Here is a 5,724-nt window from a genome sequence, read left to right on the forward strand (position 1 = left end):
CTGGGTTCAAACCTGCTGCCCACGAAGAGCCCACTCCCCAGATCTGTGGCCTCCCTGTGTCCTCAGCCTCAGCGTCACACAGGCCCATTCTGTTTCCCACTGGCACCTTCTCCAGCCTCCCAAAGCAGACTGTGCCCTCTGCATGCCAGGCCTGCCCACATGGCTTCTCCTGCAAGGAGACTGGTCTCCAGGCCCCCAGCGGGCAGTGCCCAGCAGGTGAGAGGCAGTGAAGATATGGGGGTGTGGGCAAAGGAACACAGCTCTCTGGGCACTGGGCCCCCTGGGATGGCCATTGAGGGTCCTTGTGGCATTTCTCACTCTTGGGCATGTTATTACTGTGATGCCAGTGTGAGGGCTGTCCAGGACTTCAGCCTGCACTCTTGTCCTCAAGGCTATTACTGCCCCCTGGGCACAGCCATGGCCACACAGCACAGCTGCCCAATGGCCAGTTACGGTCCTCGGAAGGAACTAAGGAGCATCACTGAATGCCAGCTGTGCCCTGATGGGAAATTCTGTGCACTTGCAGGACTCAAGGCACCCACAGGTATGTCTTGGAGAGCAGGCAAGGCCATAGGCAGCTGGTAGGCTTGACTGGTGGGTCCCAGTCCAGGCTGAGGAAGAGCTGCTTCAGGGAGAAAGTATACAGACCTGAATGATTGGTCGAGATGAGAGAAGAGCAGCATGGGCTTGGCCTCTGAGCCAGAAAATCCAGGGGAGGGTTTTCACAGCCTTCTGACATAAGGCTCTTATGTCAGAAACAGTGTCCCTATCCCAGAAAGTCAGGAGTCGTGGGTTTGGCCTGGATGTCTGACTTCTGTAGGAGCTCCGGTCCCAACCTATGCCCACCTGGCACCTGGTCTGAGGAAGGGAACAGAACTCCAGAAGGATGTCAAGATTGCTTGGAAGGTGGCTCTGCTCTGGTAGCTACCCGCCAATCTGGCCAGCACCCTGCCACCCCGGGTGGGCAAAGAGTTTGTTTCTTCTGATGGACAGGGAACAGTGACCACAGAGTGAGGAGCTGGCTCCACTCCAGGGTCTGGAACCAGACAGAGAGCAACGAGGGGTGGGGGTAGAGGAGAGGTGGGAGGGACAGAGCCCTGCCTGTCAGGGTGGAGCCCACCCCCCCTGACTTTCAGGCCACTGGCAGATATGCAGGGCCAGGCCATGCTGAGTGCAGGATGCCAGGACTTAACTGCTTTGCAGACAAAGTCACTGGAAGGACATCAGTGTCCAGACCTGACAGCATTATCTCCTCCCATTCTACCCCTGAGCAGGACTAGGCTGACCATCCTGGGGGTGAGGCTGGAGGGTGAGAGACTCTGAGGTGGGAGGAATCAGGAGTGAGAGGCTAGGAAGGGTCCCTGGCCTGAGCTTTGAGTCCGTCCACTGTCCACAGCTGTGTGCCCCTCATCAACACTTTGCAGCTGAGGCCCTTGTGTTTGACCCACATTTTCCCAGTGTTTCCTGCACTGGGGGGGCTGTCCCTGCCACCACCATGGAGTGGCTCTTTGGGAGATCCTGCCCCCCTGGGCACTTCTATCGTCTGGGATTGGCTGACCTCCCTCCATGTCCTCCCAGCTCCTACACCTCCTGCACCCACGCAAGATAATGTCACAGACCTGTGGCTCTCCCCTATTTCCTCAAACAAAGGCCTGGCCTGTATTTGCAGTCAGTAACCCTGTTTACATTCCCTGGGCAGGAGCCCCTGCAATAAAGAGGCCAGGCCCCCATGCCAGACCCTAGCCCACCACACAGCACCTTCCCTTCTCTGGCCTCCTTCTGCCCCCACCTTCCCTGCCTCTTAGGTTCTAATATTAGCCTTGCCCACCCCTTCACAGGTTCTACTGTGAAGCCCTGCCCCCCAGGCACCTATGGCCAGGTGCCTGGCCTGAGCAGCCTGACTGGATGTCAAGCCTGTTATGGGGGCAAGTTCTGCCCTTGGGCCAATGCTACAGAGGCAGGCAGACAGTGCTGGGAGGGTTTTTTCTGTTTTAGAGGATGGCACTGAAGGTACTGGTACCCTCCTGCTGGATACTGAATCCTGGCCCTATTTCCTGAGCCCATGACTGGGAGGTGGAGAACAGTCAGGACCCTCTAGTCTAGCCACTCACTGGTCAACCAGAGAGATAGATGAATCTGTTTTCTCAGGGACACCTAGGGCACCTGTTCTGGGTCACCGTGCTCTCGGGCTCTTGGACTTGGCAGTCAGAACACCATGGCCCAGCAGTTAACATTGCAGTGGCTTCTGTCTACTCCACCCATTGTCCATCCTGGGTGGGACCTCCAGGGGCCCTGGAATTTGCCCAGGCTGAGGGAAAATTCCAGGCCAGACCCGAGGAAGCTCATGGTAGGGGTCATGGTAAAGTGCTCCTTGGCCAGACCACATATTCGAGTCGCCTAGTACATACTGATGCTGGGTTTGGGAAGGGCCAGTCGATGAAATCAAAGTATTTGGGGTAGGAACCAGCCCAGATTTGGTCAACATATTAACCTCTCCAAGTGATTTTCAGGTGTAGCTGAGGGATCATTCCAAGGGTTTTCATCTTCTGAGGGTCAAGTCCTCTTTGAAATCCAGAAACCAAAGGACAAAATCCAATGATCAAGTCCAACCCCTGTCTCTGGCAGAAGGGAAAACTGAGGCTCGGGAAGAGGGTCTACTTTGCCTAAAGACACATAGTCAGTAGACAGGCTGGGTGCTCAGATCCTCACCGCCAGCTCCAACAGTTGCATATGCTCAGCAATAGCCCAGAACCAGCCAGCTCCCATCCTCAGTGACCAAACAGCCCCGTTGGCCAGCCACTTGAGGCAGGGCCCATGTGGGTGGTGGGGGGAAGGAGAGAAGACACAGCGAGGCAGCTCCAGAAACCAGAAGAACGTTAGTCCTTGAGACAGCACAGGGAGGTCTCCAAAGGCCTCTGAGGCAAGAGCTGAAGTGGGGGGTCACTGGTCAAGCCCCTGCCCCTAGATTGCAGGGTTTGAGCCTTCCATGGGAGCCTTGCCTTCCTCAGGTACTCCTTCCAGGTGTCACTGCCCAGGTCAGGAGAAGCTCCCTCTGACTTCTTCCCTTCGGTGACAGCAACATGGGCTGCAGTGGAGGGTAGGTGCAGAAGGTGTGGCCTCAAGAGGGACACCTCACAGGTGTGCCTCCAGAGCTAGCTGCCCAATTCCCCTGTGCCCAGAGCTTGTACCAGGGGCACAGAAGGGATTGCTCGAGCACCCACTCCTCACCCTGGGCTTCCCAAAGGCAGGGATAATTTGTCTCTTGGTTCCAGAGGCAGCTGGCCCATGTCCTCAGGGCCACTACTGCCCCAGAGGCTCGGCCATGCCCCAGCCCTGCCCACCTGGCACCTTCAGCGCACACATTAAGCTTGGCTCAGAGGTAGGTAGACTCCAGCCCAGGGAGAAGGCTGGGTGTGGGGAGGGCCCTATTTAGATCTAGCCCCCAAAGCCAAAGGTTGCTATGGGGATTGGAGAACAGGGTACCTTCAGGTCTTGACTCAAAGTTACTTTCACAGGGAGGCCTTCCCTAGCCCCAGCTTAACAAAGTGCTTTACTTCTTGGCCTTACTTATTGTCTGTATTCCCCACTTAACACATAAAAGTAGGCAGTTTGTCTTTTTGCTCACTTCTCTAAAGTCAGAATGGTGCCTAGTACATAGCAGGCTCCCAGCACGTGTTACTGAACACTCGCGTAACTAGTACAAGCTAAATTTGGAGCCTTGGAGGGAGCAGCAAAGCCCTTGCAGTGGGTGCACTTGGGGACTGTGGGGAGCACAGGGAGGGTGCCAGGTGTGGGTAGGGCAGAGGGAGCTAGGAGTCAGCTTTGCAGTGCCCGGTGCTGCTATCTGGGAGAGATAAAAGCGAAAGGAGGATTCTGAGCAGTATAAGTAACGAGACACTCATTCCCCTCATTTTCTGTGACTTACATTCATCTATAATTTATAAAGGCCACCATGGGATGCACAAAATCCTATTGAAATTGCCAGGTTCCAAAAGCAGCTTTAATATCTGGTTCTGTTCAAAGCTCCTCCAAATGATGGCTTGCACTGCACTTCTCAGTGCCCCTCCTACTAGAAATAGTCCCCAAACTCCTGGCTTGTGGAGGGCCACAGGAACCCCAAACTGGGGTGCTCTGTCCTCCACATCCTTGCCTGGAGGCAGATCAGGGTAACAGGCATCCCCTAGTGTTACCAGTTAAACCACAAACGGACATGGAAGCAAAGAGAAAAAAGAAGGCAAGATGAACAATGTGTTTTGGAGTGTTTGGAGGGTCAAATCCTGGTTACCAGGAGCCCATTCGCTGTTGCAGTGTGTGTGCCCCCTCCCTGAAGAATGAGCAAGCAGGGTTCAGTGAGGCCTGTCAGAGGTGGTGTAGATGAGGGGCAGGAGCTAGGGTGAGATTTTCTCTGACCTGGGGTCCTTTTAATTCATCTTGTGTGGCCCCTGCATCCCTGTCCTAGAGGGAGTTGGGGGCCAGCACCTTAATGGGGATTCTCCTACAGGATGCCTGCTCACCATGCCTGCCAGGCCACTACTGCTGCTCCCTTGGCCTCACCAGCCCTTCTGGGCTCTGCAGCCCAGGCTTCTTCTGCCTCGTTGGGGCCCGTGTCCCTGGCTCACTGGGAGACCAGACCGGTGGCCCATGCCCTTCAGGTACCCTAGGGGGCTGATCTGAGGAGGAGCCTGAAGAGGTGGGCATGAGCAAGCTCCAAGGCTGCCACCTGGACAGGGGCCAAGGGCCATAGGAGGTTTCCAGAGGTCCCCTGGGCCCTGCAGGAACTAGGTTGAGCATGAGGCCACTCAGAGTGCCAGGAAGTAGAGCATCTTGTGGCCTTGATCTGTCTGGTCTTCTTCCCTTTCAGGACACTTTTGCCCCCAGGCACTGTTACCCCCAGGCCCTGCCCAGCAGGCACCCATAACAACCTGGCTGTCCAAGGCCACTGTGAGGCTTGTCCTGAGGGATGAGTGCTGTGAGCCCTTTGGGACCACATGTCCAACTGGGCACACATTTGCTTTTCTGCTATTGCAGGTGATGCTCACTAAGACTCCTTTCCACCTGAGTTTTCTGTGATTTTGAGAAGACACAGAATAATTTCTAAAACTTTCCCCAGCTTGTCCTTCTTTATGTCTCTCAACCTCTGTGTTGGATGTCACCAAGTCACACCCAATTTCAAACCTGGATCTCTTTTGCTACCATTTAAGTCTTTTAGCCTCCTCAACACACCCTCCACTAGTGCTTGAGCTGCAGCAGAGCTGTGTCCCCAGCCTGAACTAATCCTGAGGCCAGAGATGAAGGGTGAGCCTAGCACCCATTTCCTCCCCACTCCTCTGAGTCCTCTCCTCTCTACGCATCTCCCTGCAGCTTCTTCTGCCCAGCGAACACCTCCTCTGTGGTGGGAATGAGTGTCCAGCTGGCCACTACTGCCCTACCTCCACCTCCTTTGCTTCTCAGTTCCCTTGTCCCAGGGGCACCTACAAGCCACAGAGAGGGTGTGTCCAGCAGTCAGACTGCACCTGCTGCGAGCCAGGTAAGCGGGCAGGGACACACCTCTGCCCCAGCCACATTAGGCCCTACACTCCCTGGCCAGCAAGGGCAGGACTCTGACCTGGCTCAGATGGGGGTGCTTTAGCCACAGCCCACAGTGCAAATCAGATTAGCCCACATTTGCTGGTGGGGGAGGTGCCACCATCCCTGTACCCCCCTGAAAATCCCTAGAGACCCTGT

Source organism: Myotis brandtii, unplaced genomic scaffold (assembly GCF_000412655.1).
Source record: "Myotis brandtii unplaced genomic scaffold, ASM41265v1 scaffold62, whole genome shotgun sequence".
NCBI lineage: Eukaryota > Metazoa > Chordata > Mammalia > Chiroptera > Vespertilionidae > Myotis > Myotis brandtii.